Consider the following 17014-nt stretch of genomic DNA (forward strand, 5'->3'; position numbering starts at 1 on the left):
GAAAAAGTGCAAAGCACATCAAATCACAAAACCAGCTTAATGACTGACCATCTATGTTAACAATCCCTCTATACAAAAAAAGTATATTTGCGATACTAAGATCACTAACGTCAATTTCTCGAGTAATATGTTAAATTAATTTTTGTTTACACGCTATTTTAGAGGTACATTACGCATACGCATGTAAAAGGGTCAGACCCTGTCCATAAGCTCTCTAGTTCCACACCCATTCCCGTATGTATCAGGAGTGGAGCGACGGAAAAAAAAATTGCGTTTACATCTCGTGCCATAGAGAGTGGCAAATTTTGTCACCCCCACGGAGGTGGTACCGGGTGCGAACCGCACACACTACACCCTCCCTCTCCCCCTCCCCCCACCCAGCCCCTGGTCACTGATGACCTCTCTACATCGGTATATACAGGGCGGTCCATTGATAGTGACCGAGCCAAATATCTCTCGAAATAAGTATCAAACGAAAAAACTACAAAGAACTAAACTCGTCTAGCGTGAAGGGGGAAACCAGATGGCGCTATGGCTGCCCCGACAGATGGCGCTGCCATAGGTCAAACGGATATCAACTGCGTTTTTTTAAATAGGAACCTCCATTTTTTATTACATGTTCGTGTAGTACGTAAGGAAATATGAATGTTTTATTTGGACCACTTTTTTCGCTTTGTGATAGATGGCGCTATAATAGTCACAAACGTTTAAATACATGGTATCACGTAACATTCCACCAGTGCGGACAGTATTTGCTTCGTGTTACATTACCCGTGTTAAAATGGACCGTTTACCAATTATGGAAAAGGTCGATATCGTGTTTATGTATGGCTATTGTGATCAAAATGCCCAACGGGCGTGTGCTATGTATGCTGCTCGGTATCCTGGACGACATCATCCAAGTGTCCGGATCGTTCGCCCGATAGTTACGTTATTTAAGGAAACAAGAAGTGTTCAGCCACATGTGCAACGTCAACCACGACTTGCAAGGAATGATGATGCCCAAGTGGGTGTTATAGCTGCTGTCGCGGCTAATCCACACACCAGTAGCAGTCAAATTGCGCGAGAATCGGGAATCTCAAAGTCGTCGGTCTTGAGAATGCTACATCAACATCGATTGCACCCGTACCATATTTCTAAGCACCAGGAATTGCATGGCGACAACTTTGAACGTCGTGTAAAGTTCTGCCACTGGGCACAAGAGAAATTACGGGACGACGACAGAGTTTTTGCACGCGTTCTAAATGGCTCTGAGCACTATGCGACTTAACTTCTGAGGTCATCAGTCACCTAGAACTTAGAACTAATTAAACCTAACTAAGCTAAGGACATCACACACATCCATTCCCGAGGCAGGATTCGAACCTGCGACCGTAGCGGTCACGCGTTTCCAGACTGAAGCGCCTAGAACCGTACGGCCACTCCGGTCGGCTTGCACGCGTTCTATTTAGCGACGAAGCGTCATTCACCAACAGCGGTAACGTAAACCGGCATAATGTGCACTATTGGGCAACGGAAAATCCACGATGGCTGCGACAAGTGGAACATTAGCGATCTTGGCGGGTTAATGTGCGGTGAGGCATTATGGGAGGAAGGATAATTGGTCCCATTTTATCGATGGCAATCTAAATGGTACAATGTATGCTGATTTCCTACATAATGTTCTACCGATGTTACTGCAAGATGTTTCACTGCATGACAGAATGGCGATGCACTTCCAACATGATGGATGTCTGGCACATAGCTCGGGTGCGGTTGAAGCGGTATTGAATAGCATATTTCATGTCAGGTGGACTGGTCATCGAAGCACCATACCATGGCCCGCACGTTCACCGGATTTGACGTCCCCGGATTTCTTTCTGTGGGGAAAGTTGAAGGATATTTGCTATCGTGATCCACCGACAACGCCTGACAACGTGTGTCAGCGCATTGTCAATTCATGTGCGAACATTACGGAGGGCGAACTACACGCTGTTGAGAGGAATGTCGTTACATGTATTGCAAAATGCATTGAGGTTGACGGACCTCATTTTGAGCATTTATTGCATTAATGTGGTATTTACAGGTAATCACGCTGTGACAGCATGCGTTCTCAGAAATGATAAGTTCACAAAGCTACATGTATCACATTGGAACACCCGAAAAAAAATGTTCAAACGTACCTACGTTTCGTATTTTAATTTAAAAAATCTACCTGTTACCAACTATTCGTCTAAAATTGTGAGCCATATGTTGGTGACTATTACAGCGCCATCTGTCACAAAGCGAAAAAAGTGGCCCAACTAAAACATTCATATTTCCTTACGTACTACACGAATATGTAATAAAAACTGGGGGTTCCTATTTAGAAAAACGCAGTTGATATCCGCTTGACCTATGGCAGCGCCATCTAGCGGGCCAACCATAGCGCCATCTGGTTTCCCCCTTCAAGCTAGGCAAGTTGCGTTCTTTGTGGTTTTTTCGTTTGACGCTTATTTCGTGAGATACTTGGCCCGGTACGATCAATGGACCACCATATATATATATATATCTGTGTGTGTGTGTGTGTGTGTGTGTGTGTGTGTGTGTATGTGTGTGTGTGTGTGTGTGAATCTGAGAAGTGGCTGGAGTGACCGAGCGGTTCTAGGCGCTACAGTCTGTAACCGCGTGACCGGTACGGTCGCAGGTTCGAATTCTGCCTCGGGCATGGATGTGTGTGATGTCCTTAGGTTAGTTAGGTTTAAGTAGTTCTAAGTTCTAGGGGACTGATGACCTCAGAAGTTAAGTCCCATGGTGCTCAGAACCATTTGGAACTGAGAAAAAATACGTGTATATGATGTCTGTTCTTTCAGCCCGGATTTCCCGCCTAACGTGAGCGGTCACCTTAACCACCTCGGTTTATCATCTGACCCAAATGCGAATAATGTCAATGAAAACCCTTGAATGAAATTTGTATGGCCGCTGGAGCACATAAGCTGTCTATTATTTCGGACATGTACGAAAGAACAGACACCACATACCTATAAACTTCCTTCTATAACCAGTCGCAGAGTCCAATCAAAACCGCGAGCTTCAGCAACAGAACAAAGGCCATCGTAGCAAGAACGTCTGAGATAGAACCAAAGTAGATTTAACGCGTGCGTTAGATGTACTTGAGACACATACTACTGGTGTATATGCCTAAACGCGTTAGGCAGAAATCATCATTGCTCTTACCGGCACCTGGAGACCAGCCACATCAGGAACCAGACGCACATACTGCAAAAGAAAAGAGAAGACACAAGTGAAAAGTCAAGATTGCTAATGTCGCCTAAAGTACATAGTGTTTACGTATCCTGCGGGCTTCTGCCTAATGGCCTGCAAAGCGGTACTGTGTCGTTCTCCTTCATACAAAATGAAATCTGAAGGGTCGCGTAGTAGGTATCTTTTTCCACTTGCTCTATCCCTTTTCGAGACATTTTTAGCCATAAAGAGCTACCGGGCAGATGGGCGATCTATAAACTTTCCACGTAACATGATTTCCTGGTACATAATACTCCAGTGACGTGGCGACATTCAGCTGCGCGACGTTCAATCGTGATCGAACAATTGGAAATGTCACGCCAGTAGATGTTTCAAGAGAGATGATAAACGTAAGCTTAAGTTCTACTGAGTCCTCTGTTCTCTATGATGACGGTGCCGCTAGATTGAGGTGCACACTCCTGACACTCAGTTTTGCTAACGAGTGACTTCAAGCTGTTTTTGCCTAAAACGATTCTTCCAGCTCAGGGGCCGAATTTCGAGATTATGGCGGTTTCGAGAAACGACAACCGCATCACCAACATACACACATCAAAAAAAGTTTTGCCTCACCTCGGTTCCGAGAGTTCCGGAACCTGTACAGAAAATTGGAATAAAGATCAACATAAACATCATTTCCGCCCTTTTTATTGCTCATGAAAACCACAGATTGCGTGTTGTACCACCATACAGTGAGACCTTCGGAGGTGGTCGTCCAGATTGCTGTACACACCGGTATCTCTGATACCCAGTAGCACACCCTCTTGCATTGATGCATGCCTGTATTCATCGTGGCATACTATCCACAAGCTGATGAAGGCACTGCTGGTGCAGATTGTCCCACTCCTAAACGACGATTCGGCGTAGATCCCTCAGAGTGGTTCGTGGGTCACATCGTCTGTAAACAGCCCTTTTCAATCTACCCCAGGCATATTCGATAGGGTTCATGTCTGGAGAACATGCTGACCACTCTAGTCGATCGATGTCGTTATCCTGAAGGAAGTCATTCAGAAGTTGTGCACGACGGGGCGCAAATTGTCGTCCATAAAGACAAATGCCTCGCCAATATGCTGCCGATCTGGTTGCGTTATCGGTTGGAGGACGGCATTCACGTACCGCACAGCCCTTACGGCAGCTTCCATGACCACCAGCGGTGTACGTCGGCCCCATATAATGCCATCCCAAAACAGCAGGGAATCTCCATCTTGCTGCACTTGCTGGACGGTGTGTCTAAGGCGTTCAGCCTGACCGGGTTACCTCCAGACACGTCTCCGACGATGGTCTGGATGAAGTCATATGCGACACTCGTCGGTGAAGAGAACGTGATGCCAATCCTGAGCGGTTCATTAGGTATGTTGCTGGGCCCATCTGTACCGCGCTGCATGGTGTCGTGGTTGCAAAGATGGACCTCGCCATGGACGTCGGGATTGAAGTAGCGTATCATGCAGCCTATTGCGCACAGTTTGAGTCGTAACACGACGTCCTGTGGCTGCACGAAAATTATTAGTCAACATGGTGGCGTTGCTGTCAGGCTTCCTTCGAGCCATAATCCGTAGGTAGCGGCCATCCACTGCAGTAGTTGCTCTTGAGCGGCCTGAGCGAGGCATGTCATCGACAGTTCCTGTCTGTCTGTATCTCCTCCATTTACGAACAACATCGCTTTGGTTCACTCCGAGACGGCCGGACAGTTCCCTTGTTGAGAGCCCTTCCTGGCACAAAGTAACAATGCGGACGCGATCGAACCGCGGTATTGACCGTCTAGGCACGGTTGAACTACAGGCAACACGAGCCGTATACCTCCTTCCTGGTGGAATGGCGAACTGATTGGCTGTCGGATCCACTCCGTGTAACTGGCGCTGTTCATGAGTGATTGTTTACATCTTTGGGTGGGTTGAGTGACATCTCTGAACAGTCAAAGGGATTGTGTCTGTGATACAATATCCACAGTCATCGTCTATATTCAGGAGTGCTGGGAACCGGAGCGATGCAAAACTTTTTTTGATGTGTGTATAACATCGTCCAACGATTTGATGTGTGTATAACATTGTCCAACGATGTGATGTCTGCGTATTTGCTGTCACTGTACCCACTCGGAGAATGAATACGAGAATTTAGGGGTCCTTGGTGGACATCAACAGCATCGGAAAAGCAGATGAATTTACGATTGGGCGTTACGGTACACGTTCCGGATACATCACACAGAACCTTCCTGTAAATCATGGTCTCCAATGGCTTCCCCGATGAGCTGAAAATGTGAGTGATCTTCACAGAAACACCTTGCACACCGCCTGACAGAAAGAGTGAAGCAACTAGAAGGTAGAGTCGCCTGTCAGTGTAACTTCGCACACGTACATTTCATCGATGGATATGTAAAGGATTAGAGTTGCAATTTTCTATAGTAGGTAGCACAGCCACCAGAGTTCATCAGTGTTGTTCGTGTTTAGTGTTATTACCAGGCCTAGTAGGGTAGACGTATAAGAGGCGACAATAGCGTCAGCTTTTGAGTGACCTGTGTGAAGGACACGGAGATGTCGTGTACTCTTATGAGACAGCGCTATCAGCACCTGACAGAGATTGAAAGGGGCCTCACTGCTCGTCTTCCTTCAGTCGGTTGGCGGAGACGCGAGGACAGGCATACTCGTTGCGAAGGTTATGGTCGATCACGTCTGACCATGACAAGTGAGGATCGCCATATTGTGCGCCAAGCACGTCGTAACCTCTCCAAACCTGTACCTGCCACCTGACAGGTAACCAACTGCCTGTCACATCCTGTATCATCCTGCATTATTTACGGGAGATTAGCAGTAGCGAATTTCTTCCCGTGTAAGACTGTTGATATTTTTGAAAGTATCGTACATCCGATATATCGATATTTAGAAAGAATTCATTACCGGCCAAACTATCGATATGTCGACGTATTGATACATCAACCAAATAACATCGACGTAAAAGAAAAAAAAGAAAAAAAAGAAAAAAAAGAAAAAAGAAAAAAGAAAAAACGGGCTGCGCATTTTAAATATACGGCCAGTTTCAGAACTGTATATTTAAGTATTGATTTAATATTAGATATTCTGTACATTAACAAAATAGCAGCCTGCTTATCCCCCCTCAGAGCAAGAATTGAAAGAAGAACGCTGGACGTTCACGCTTGGCGATGATCACTTTGCTCACCATGGTGGTAACTGCAGGTAAGTGGCACAATAAAAGGTGTCCGATGGGTCCGTCTTTCGGTTTCGTTGCACATCGCACTTGTATGGAACACTTCATGTCGATTGCCCTATTTTTTCATTTCTGCAAACGTCAGAGAACAAGGAGTTATTCTGTGAAGCTAAACGTTGCAGTTTCTGTTGGTATCGCCGATTACGTCAGCATTTCCTCTCACAGCTCTCCGCCCAATGCAACGACCAAACTTGTCATTTATATTTTTGTTGATCAGTATCAGCAGCTGGTTTTGAAAAATGCCGATCTGAAACAATAGCACACCGGTTGCGTTAAAAATTGTAACTGGTGTTCTATTTCTTGACATAGGAAATCATTCCATTCACAGTGCCAACCCCTCCCCCAAGTGCAATTGGGACTACTTTCTTTGTGCCATCTTCACTTGCTTTACACAGTCAAAGAGAAAGACTGGACGTGATGAAAGCTCAGAAAATAGTAAGACTTTTTCACACGGTGAAAGTAGAATTACGTTCTGCTACAAGTTCAAAAGCACAGCTTCAAATATTTATAGAAAATTGCGGAAAAATATAATATAAAATAAAAATATGGGCACTCTATGTTGCCAGTTGCATATCGAGGTGTCGATATATCTGTTAGAAAAGCGCCGCTGCTATATATCGATATATTTTGGAAGAAATTCGATATATCGGTGTTTCATCAACAGCCCTAGTCCACTGTGTGTAGGCTGCCGTTACCAGCACAACACAGACGGCTGCGTTTGCAGCAGTACCGTGACGGGGAACCATGGACTCTTGATGAATGACGTCACATTGTCATCAGGGATTAATTGTGGTTTGGTTCTCCACTATCCCGGATGGCCATAGTCAGCGGGTATAGGGGCGTGCTCGGGACGGGTTGCATTCTACCACATTGTTGGAGGTGCCCAGCTGTGTTACTCCTAGCAGTTCAAATGGCTCTGAGCACTATGGGACTTAACATCTGTGAGGCCATCAGTTCCTTAGAACTTAGAACTACTTAAATCAAACTAACCTAAGGACATCACACACATCCATGCCCGAGGCAGAATTCGAACCTGCGACCGTAGTGGTCGCGCAGTTCCGGACTGAAGCGCCTAGAACCGCTCGGTCACCACGGCCGGCTTACTCCTAGCGCCATGGTAGACATGACTTAAGGTCAGTACTGGTAGTGATTGGAGGAACTCTTGACGATACAACGATTATGTCACGGATATCTTGCACGCTCACGCGTTACTCCTCGTTCTATAGGATTGTTGTGCCATTTCTCAACAGGACGGTACTCGTACACATTATGACACACGTCTCTATGAACGGTCTCTGTGATGTTTGCTACTCTCGTAGGCAGCAAGATCCCAAGATCGTGGAACACGTGTGGGACCAGCTCGGACGTCAACACATCCCCACGGCCAGTACCCAGGATGTCAAGGCCCAGTTACAACAGCTGTGGGCCGGCTTGCGTCAGCAGAGGACGCAATGGCTTTATGACTGTTGCCAGCCGGATCAGAGCATGCATCCAGACCACAGTGGGTGCAACATCATACTGATAAGTGGGCTCATGCTCCGAAGTACTTTGCAACTTTCACTCGGTGCTATAAACATTGAAATAACACTACGTACCCTTCGACTCGCGAAGTTTCATATCGTTTCTTGCGTGTGCTTCACCTTTTTTTGGAGGCAGTGTATATTAAAACGTAAACTTTTAATAAATTTCATGAACAGAGTTACATACTCTCCTTCAAAAATTTGTAAGAGATCCCCGGTACCCGTCAGGTGCGAAACTGAAGGTCCTTGTTCTTAGGGAAACGAAGCAAACGAATAGCGAATTCGCTGCTGCACGTACAATTTAGCAGGATATCTGGATTCGCAGATTCAAGTTACAAGGAGCCGTAATGTTTGTATTACACAGGGCATGACTTTGACCGTTTACTTCATAGATAGCTGACTGAAATGTGTGTGACGTAAATGCTTTGTTTCAAATATTGCAAAAATGCGCTGTGTAGTATTAAAAAAAAGACCAGTGGCTTTCTACAGTGCAGCTGCTCATCTCATAATAATCGTACATAAAATAACGTAGGAGTAATTCTCAAGCTTACCAGTGTGGGTACATCAGCACTACTAATTATCTGTCGTTAGCATACCTGACATATTGCTAGCAGTGGTTGCCACTGCTAGCTTCTGTATAATTTGGCTTGTTCCACATCCCAGAAGGATCTCCTGTCATTCAGGTGCAGCTCTACAATTGTAATTGTGTAATACGCAATCAGTATTATTCGGATAAGTAAATATGCATTTGTTCAAAAAATCGAAGTTCGAGGTTGTTAACGTATATTTCTACTAGCATTATGAAAACCCTTCGCTACACGAAACGATAAATAAGGTCGTCAAAACAAAGGTTGCATTTTGTCGAAACTTTATCACTGAACGTTGCGATCCAGAGATACGTTATGATATCGATACACTGGTTTGTAATATAATCCTAGGTGAAAGAATCTATCTCTCTGCCTTGAGAGGGCAGTACGTGCAGACAGTGGCAAGCATGTCACCTGCAAGCAATGCACTTCTTGTGCCGTGTGTTATTACGAGTCTTGTGTTGCTTCAGGATGGTTCGGGCATCAATACCATAGATCAGAGGCTGTGTATAGTCCCTCTAATGGAGTAGGGGATGTCGATGTGATTCAAAGCGAAGTCTCTAGAATTTGGAACTAATTTCTAGCGACAGGACCAGTTGAGGTTCGCCAGCGCGGAAGAAAAACAACAGTTGTGCAGGACCGATATCTGCGTATTAACAGCAAGCGGTTGGTGGCTCTGAGCACTATGGGACTCAACTGCTGAGGTCATTAGTCCCCTAGAACTTAGAACTGCTTCAACCTAACTAACCTAAGGACATCACAAACATCCATGCCCGAGGCAGGATTCGAACCTGCGACCGTAGCGGTCTTGCGGTTCCAGACTGCAGCGCCTTTAACCGCACGGCCACTTCGGCCGGCTGACAGCAAGCGGGAACACTCAACACAATGCTACACGTCTACGGCAGCAATTCCAGACAACTAAAGGAGGGAGGTGGCAATGCCAACAATAAGAAATAGGCTCTACGACCAGATATTATGTGCCAGATTTCTCGAGCCTCCTCTCCTAAACTGGGTTCAGAGAGCAGTTTGTGTCGCAATGGCACGAAACCACTCAGTACGGTCTAGGCAGCAGTAAGACACAGCGCTCTTTTGTGATGAGAGCCGTATCAGGCTCCAGCCCGACAAAAGTAATATTCGTGTGTGGAGGCAACTACGACAACGTTTACACTATAACCGTACTGTAGGCCGCTACCCTTATTAAATTGGTTGAGTCATATTTGCGGTGGAATCAGGTATGGCTACACGACACGCCTTGTTTCAATATATGGAAGGATGAGTGGTGTGAAGTGTAGGAACGATATTCTTGCACGTACTGTGGTTCCATTTAGTGAACAGATCGCAGAGGGATTCACGTTGATGCACAACTATGTACGTCACCATCGTCGTAATTTAGCGAACACCTTCCTAGTGCAGCACTGAACCAGTCGGATGGCATGGCCTCCATATTCTCCAAATAACAGCTGCATTAAGAATGCATGCGCCTTGCTAAAATGAGCGGTTTTCAATCGTCCTACCCACTATAGACTTTACGGGAAATCGTAGAGGACACTCTAGAGGAATGGGATAATTTATCATAGGCTTTTATGGACAGTGTGGTAAGGAGTAAGCGAAAACGCATTCAAAAGTGTCTCCAACCACCAGGGTGGCCAAAAGGTTCATAAAAAATGTGTTATGGATGATGGCAGTGGGACGAAACTGTAATGTTTACAGTGAAATCCTTCGTAAGGTTTTTGTGTTTATGAAATGGAAATGTGTTTATTTTATTAATTTTGTTTTCTTATAATTGTATCTGGCAGAACAAAATCAGTTTTGTTTTGCTATTACCTCCAATATTTGACAATAAAGCAATATGCGTCATTTATTTTGCCCCTTGTATCATTAGAGATAATTTATTACTTTTTGGAATACAATTTTGGCTTGAACAAGCGCAATTTTCTTATCTTTAACCCATAAATGCATAGGTGAAGTTTCACCATCGTTCGAGGCTTCCATTTATTCTGAATGACAAAATATACAGTTCCGGTACAGTGGTCATTAAATTTCTAGAATTTTAAAAATATATAAATTCTTAATATCACGCACTGTTCTTCACGCACAATGCAAAGATTTTTTTATCAGTCTTCCTACTCGTCTGATTACCTCTTTCTCTCAGAGCAGTCCTTACGCCTAACGTCGTCAGTTATTTGTTGGATATATTCCAATCTCTGTCTTCCCCTACGTTTTTCATGTTCTACAGCTCCCTCGAACACCATGGAAGTTATTACTTGATGTCTTAATACGTGTCTTATCATCATAACCCTTGCAGTCAGCGCTCTCCACGTATTGTTTTCCTCGCCGATTATACGCAGAATCTCCTCGTCTCTTATCTTATCAATCTATCTTATTTTCAGCATCCTTCTGCTTCACCACATTAGGTGGAGATTTCAATTATTCATTTCTACACAGAGTACGCGAAAGAACTTGCCCCCCTTCTAACAGCCGTGTACCGCAAGTCTCTAGAGGAACGGAAGGTTCCAAATGATTGGAAAAGAGCTCAGGTAGTCCCAGTTTTCAAGAAGGGTCGTCGAGCAGATGCGCAAAACTATAGACCTATATCTCTGACATCGATCTGTTGTAGAATTTTAGAACATGTTTTTTGCTCGCGTATCATGTCTTTTCTGGAAACCCAGAATCTACTCTGTAGGAATCAACACGGATTCCGGAAACAGCGATCGTGTGAGACCCAACTAGCTTTATTTGTTCATGAGACACAGAAAATATTAGATACAAGCTCCCAGGTAGATGCCATTTTCCTTGACTTCCGGAAGGCGTTCGATACAGTACCGCACTGTCGCCTGATAAACAAAGTAAGAGCCTACTGAATATCAGACCAGCTGTGTGGCTGGATTGAAGAGTTTTTAGCAAACAGAACACAGCATGTTGTTCTGAATGGAGAGGCGTCTACAGACGTTAAAGTTACTTCTGGCGTGCCACAGGGGAGTATTATGGGAACATTGCTTTTCACAAAAGATATAAATGACCTAGTAGATAGTGTCGGAAGTTCCATGCGGCTTTTCGCGGATGATGCTGTAGTATACAGAGAAGTTGCAGCATTAGAAAATTGCAGCGAACTGCAGGAAGATCTGCAGCGGATAGGTACTTGGTGCAGGGAGTGGCAACTGACCCTTAACATAGACAAATGTAATGTATTGCGGATACATAGAAAGAAGGATCCTTTATTGTATGATTATATGATAGCGGAACAAACACTGGTAGCAGTTACTTCTGTAAAATATCTGGGAGTGTGCGTGCGGAACGATTTGAAGTGCCGGCCGAAGTGGCCGTGCGGATAAAGGCGCTGTAGTCTGGAACCGCAAGACCGCTACGGTCGCAGGTTCGAATCCTGCCCGGGCATGGATGTTTGTGATGTCCTTAGGTTAGTTAGGTTTAACTAGTTCTAAGTTCTAGGGGACTAATGACCTCAGCAGTTGAGTCCCATAGTGCTCAGAGCCATTTGAACCATTTTTGAACGATTTGAAGTGGAATGATCACATAAAATTAATTGTTGGTGAGGCGGGTACCAGGTTGAGATTCATTGGGAGAGTCCTTAGAAAATGTAGTCCATCAACAAAGGAGGTGGCTTACAAAACACTCGTTTGACCTATAATTGAGTATTGCTCATCAATGTGGGATCCGTACCAGGTCGGGTTGACGGAGGAAATAGAGAAGATCCAAAGAAGAGCGGCGCGTTTCATCACAGGGTTATTTGGTAAGCGTGATAGCGATACGGAGATGTTTAGCAAACTCAAGTGGCAGACTCTGCAAGAGAGGCGCTCTGCATCGCGGTGTAGCTTGCCGTCCAGGTTTCGAGAGCGTGCGTTTCTGGAAGAGGTATCTAATATATTGCTTCCCCCTACTTATACCTCCCGAGGAGATCACGAATGTAAAATTAGAGAGATTCGAGCGCGCACGGAGACTTTCCGGCAGTCGTTCTTCCCTCGAACCATATGCGACTCGAACAGGAAAGGGAGGTAATGACAGTGGCACGTAAAGTGCCCTCCGCCACACACCGTTGGGTGGTTTGCAGAGTATAAATGTAGATGTAGATGTAGAAACGCTTAGAGGCTTTTGTCTTCCTGCTTTCCCATAGTCCATGGTTCAATTTCACACAACACTGTGCTCATGCGAAACATTCTCATAACTTCTTCCTAAAATAAGCCCTGTTTTGGTAACAGTAGGTTTCTTTTAACGAGCAATATCTTTTTTTCCTGTGCTAATCTGCTTTTTATATTCTCTTGCAGCATTCGTTATGCATTACTTTGCCTCCAGGGTAGTAAAATTCTTCCAGTTCGTAGTCCCCTCTTACGATAAGTCGCCCACTGATCTTATTTCTGCTACTCCATATTACTTTCATCTTTCTTTAGTTTTCTCTCACTCAATATTATGTATTCATTCTATTCAACAGGTCCTGCAGTTCTTCCTCAGTTTCGCTGAGTACAGCAATGTTATCAGAGAATCTTAAATTGATATTCATGCACCCTGAATTTCAGTCCCAATCTTGAATCTTTATTTTACTTCCGTGAGTGCTTCTTCTGTGTACACGTTCAAAATTAAGGGCGAATGGCTGCAGGCCTTTCTTATACTTTTTATAATCCGAACGCTTCGTTCCTGGTCTTCCAATCATATTTTCCCTCTTGGTTCTTGTATATATTGTGTATTACCCGTCATTTCCTATACTTTTAATTCTACGTTCCTGAAAATTTTGAATATCTTGCACGATAATGAGATTTTCACTCTGCAGCGGAGTTTGCGCTGATATGAAACTTCCTGGCCGATTAAAACTGTGTGCCAGACCGAGACTCGAACTCGAGACCTTTGGTTTTTGCGGGCAAGAGCTCTACCAACTGAGCTACCCAAGCACGACTCACGCCCCGTCCTCACAGCTTTGCTTCTGACAGTACCTCGCCTTCTACTTTTCAAACTTCACAGAAGCAAGAGAACCCGCGAAAGGCAAAGGTCCCGAGTTCGAGTCTCGGTGTGGCACACAGTTTTAATCTGCCAGGAAGTTTCTCTTGCACCATATTATATCGTCGCAATCTTTTTCCTGATTAACAGATCCTATGAACGTGTCTTAACATTTTTAAAGTCTGGCTTCCATTACAAGCGCACGTTAGAACAATGTTTCTGGTTCCTCTACCTCTCCTAAAGCCAAACTGTTCGTCGTCTGACTTTAAACTTACTTTTCCATTGTTGTATGTATTACTATTGACAGCAACTTCGATGCATGAACTTTCAGGTTGATTGAACAATAGTGTTCGCATATTATGTACGTACTATTTTCAGGATTGTGTGGATGATATTTTTTTAAAAATTATGACGGTATGTCGCCTGTATCATACACTGCACACCAGCTTTAACAGTCGATTGTTTGACACTTCCTCCCAGTGATTTTAGAAATTCCGACGGGATGTTACCTTTATCCTCTGCCTCACTTAATCGCAAGTCTTCCAAATCTCGGTCAAGCTCTAACTTAGTACTGCATTTTCTATGTCTTCGAAATAAACTTCCATTTCTTCTTCTCTCCAGCAAGTGCAGCCCTCAGTGAGCTCTTTCCACCTATACACTCCCTCTTCTGCGTATAGCAATGGAGCTCGTTTGTACTTTTGATGAAGATGTCTTTGCGTCCCCTAAGATTTTTTTTTTTTTTTTACTTTGTTCTATCCTGAAAATATATCCTTACGACGATCCATTGTTTTCTCCGTATTTTTCCAGAAATCACTTCGCTTTAGCTTCCTTACACTTCCTACTGATATCATTCATAAGTGACGTATTGTTGTATGCGTTAAGGCATTTATCCCACGGGGAGAGGACACGTTTCTGCTAAGATTAAATTTCCAGCTTTGCTGGAATTAAAAGTAATAACTTTGGCTTTGACAGAATATTTAAAATTCATGAATAAATAATAAAAATTACACAACCAACCATGATTACAGGAAGTAGTAAAACCTTTGCCTTTGTAATAGGTTTTCACCCTGAACAGTAAAAATTATTCAGTTCTGTATCTCTCATAAAATCGCATCAGTGAAAGTTAAAAAAACTCAAGTGAAATTAACATATACAATTAACATAACCTCAAAAACAATGACGTGACAGAGCCAAGTTCCTGTTTCGTAGAATGTGGTCGGCCGCTGACGGATCAACAATCGCATTCACTCTTGTACTACCTCGTTCGACTGAAACAGAGCGTCCACGTATTTCTTCAGGTCGCTAAAGATGTAAATATCACACGGTGAAACATACGGCTGCAAGGACGATGTTGCAGTGTTTCTCAAACAAACCACTAAAGCGTAGCCTTCGTCCGATTGGCAGTGTGGGGGCGGGCCTTATCGTGCAACAGGATGCTTCCTCTGTTCGTCGAGTTCTTCGAGCGTTGTACCACACACAATCAATGCGCAGCGCCATGAGGACACTTCGCAGATACTACGACGCACTATGAAGCTAAGCGCCCAGGAATGCTGTCGGACGGAATCATCTAGCTGAAGACATTTCCTACAGCCTCGGGTACTTTCAGACGCTCATCATTCCTTAATACTTCAGTGTGCCACAATGATCTGATCACATTATCCTGCCATTTGCCACGAGCCGCCACGCTTGAACGTCGCATCAGTGTACACACACACAGACACACACACACACACACGTATGCGAAAGCACACGAGCTTTATGCGACAATGTGGTTACTTGTTTTCCTTACATACTAAAAAACAAAACAAAAACCTACAATTATTTTTTCTGCAAGACGTAAATAGTCTTTGCTACATAAGCTGCGTCTCCTTGGGATGAGAAGGAATAGCTGGTGTTAGCTATCAAATTTTCCGATCTGAATTAATTCACATATACCAGATTTCAGCTACCGCTGCCTACGTTAGTCACAGAAATTTTATCAAATCATGTGAATATACGTTTACGTTACGTTGTCATCAAAGAACAGTCAATCTGATAATCGAAGAAAGTGTAGTGGATAAAAGCGATATAGAAACTCTAAGGCTTGACTACAGTGAACATGTTTATATGGATGTAGTTTGCAGCGGCTGTGCAGAGATGAAGAAGCTTGACATGAGAAATAGCGCTTAGAGTTGTATCAAATCAGTCTTCAGATTGACGATAAGAACAAAAAGGTCATTACTTACGATTAGTCGGAGCAGCGTGAATTTTGAGCACCTCTTACCTTATGCCCAATTCAACTCCGATTGCGATCACCAAATAGATGTAGTAGTCCATACTGGGAACGGTCCGTTTCCATAGATACATTTGACTGTTGGTTCGGGGTACTTTTTTCCAGACCCACGTGATCGAGGCCGGTGTAAGTCTCATCCTAAGGGGGGAGAACACGGCCCCCGTTGCAGTATGTAGAAGAGGACGTCCAGCGCGTTCTACGTTGACGTGAAGGGGCAAAAGACAGCTACAGAGGTACTGCACAGCTACACTCCTGGAAATTGAAATAAGAACACCGTGAATTCATTGTCCCAGGAAGGGGAAACTTTATTGACACATTCCTGGGGTCAGATGCATCACATGATCACACTGACAGAACCACAGGCACATAGACACAGGCAACAGAGCATGCACAATGTCGGCACTAGTACAGTGTATATCCACCTTTCGCAGCAATGCAGGCTGCTATTCTCCCATGGAGACGATCGTAGAGATGCTGGATGTAGTCCTGTGGAACGGCTTGCCATGCCATTTCCACCTGGCGCCTCAGTTGGACCAGCGTTCGTGCTGGACGTGCAGACCGCGTGAGACGACGCTTCATCCAGTCCCAAACATGCTCAATGGGGGACAGATCCGGAGATCTTGCTGGCCAGGGTAGTTGAGTTACACCTTCTAGAGCACGTTGGGTGGCACGGGATACATGCGGACGTGCATTGTCCTGTTGGAACAGCAAGTTCCCTTGCCGGTCTAGGAATGGTAGAACGATGGGTTCGATGACGGTTTGGATGTACCGTGCACTATTCAGTGTCCCCTCGACGATCACCAGTGGTGTACGGCCAGTGTAGGAGATCGCTCCCCACACCATGATGCCGGGTGTTGGCCCTGTGTGCCTCGGTCGTATGCAGTCCTGATTGTGGCGCTCACCTGCACGGCGCCAAACACGCATACGACCATCATTGGCACCAAGGCAGAAGCGACTCTCATCGCTGAAGACGACACGTCTCCATTCGTCCCTCCATTCACGCCTGTCGCGACACCACTGGAGGCGGGCTGCACGATGTTGGGGCGTGAGCGGAAGACGGCCTAACGGTGTGCGGGACCGTAGCCCAGCTTCATGGAGACGGTTGCGAATGGTCCTCGCCGATACCCCAGGAGCAACAGTGTCCCTAATTTGCTGGGAAGTGGCGGTGCGGTCCCCTACGGCACTGCGTAGGATCCTACGGTCTTGGCGTGCAT

The sequence above is a fragment of the Schistocerca serialis genome, chromosome 1, assembly GCF_023864345.2.
Source record: "Schistocerca serialis cubense isolate TAMUIC-IGC-003099 chromosome 1, iqSchSeri2.2, whole genome shotgun sequence".
Taxonomy (NCBI): domain Eukaryota; kingdom Metazoa; phylum Arthropoda; class Insecta; order Orthoptera; family Acrididae; genus Schistocerca; species Schistocerca serialis.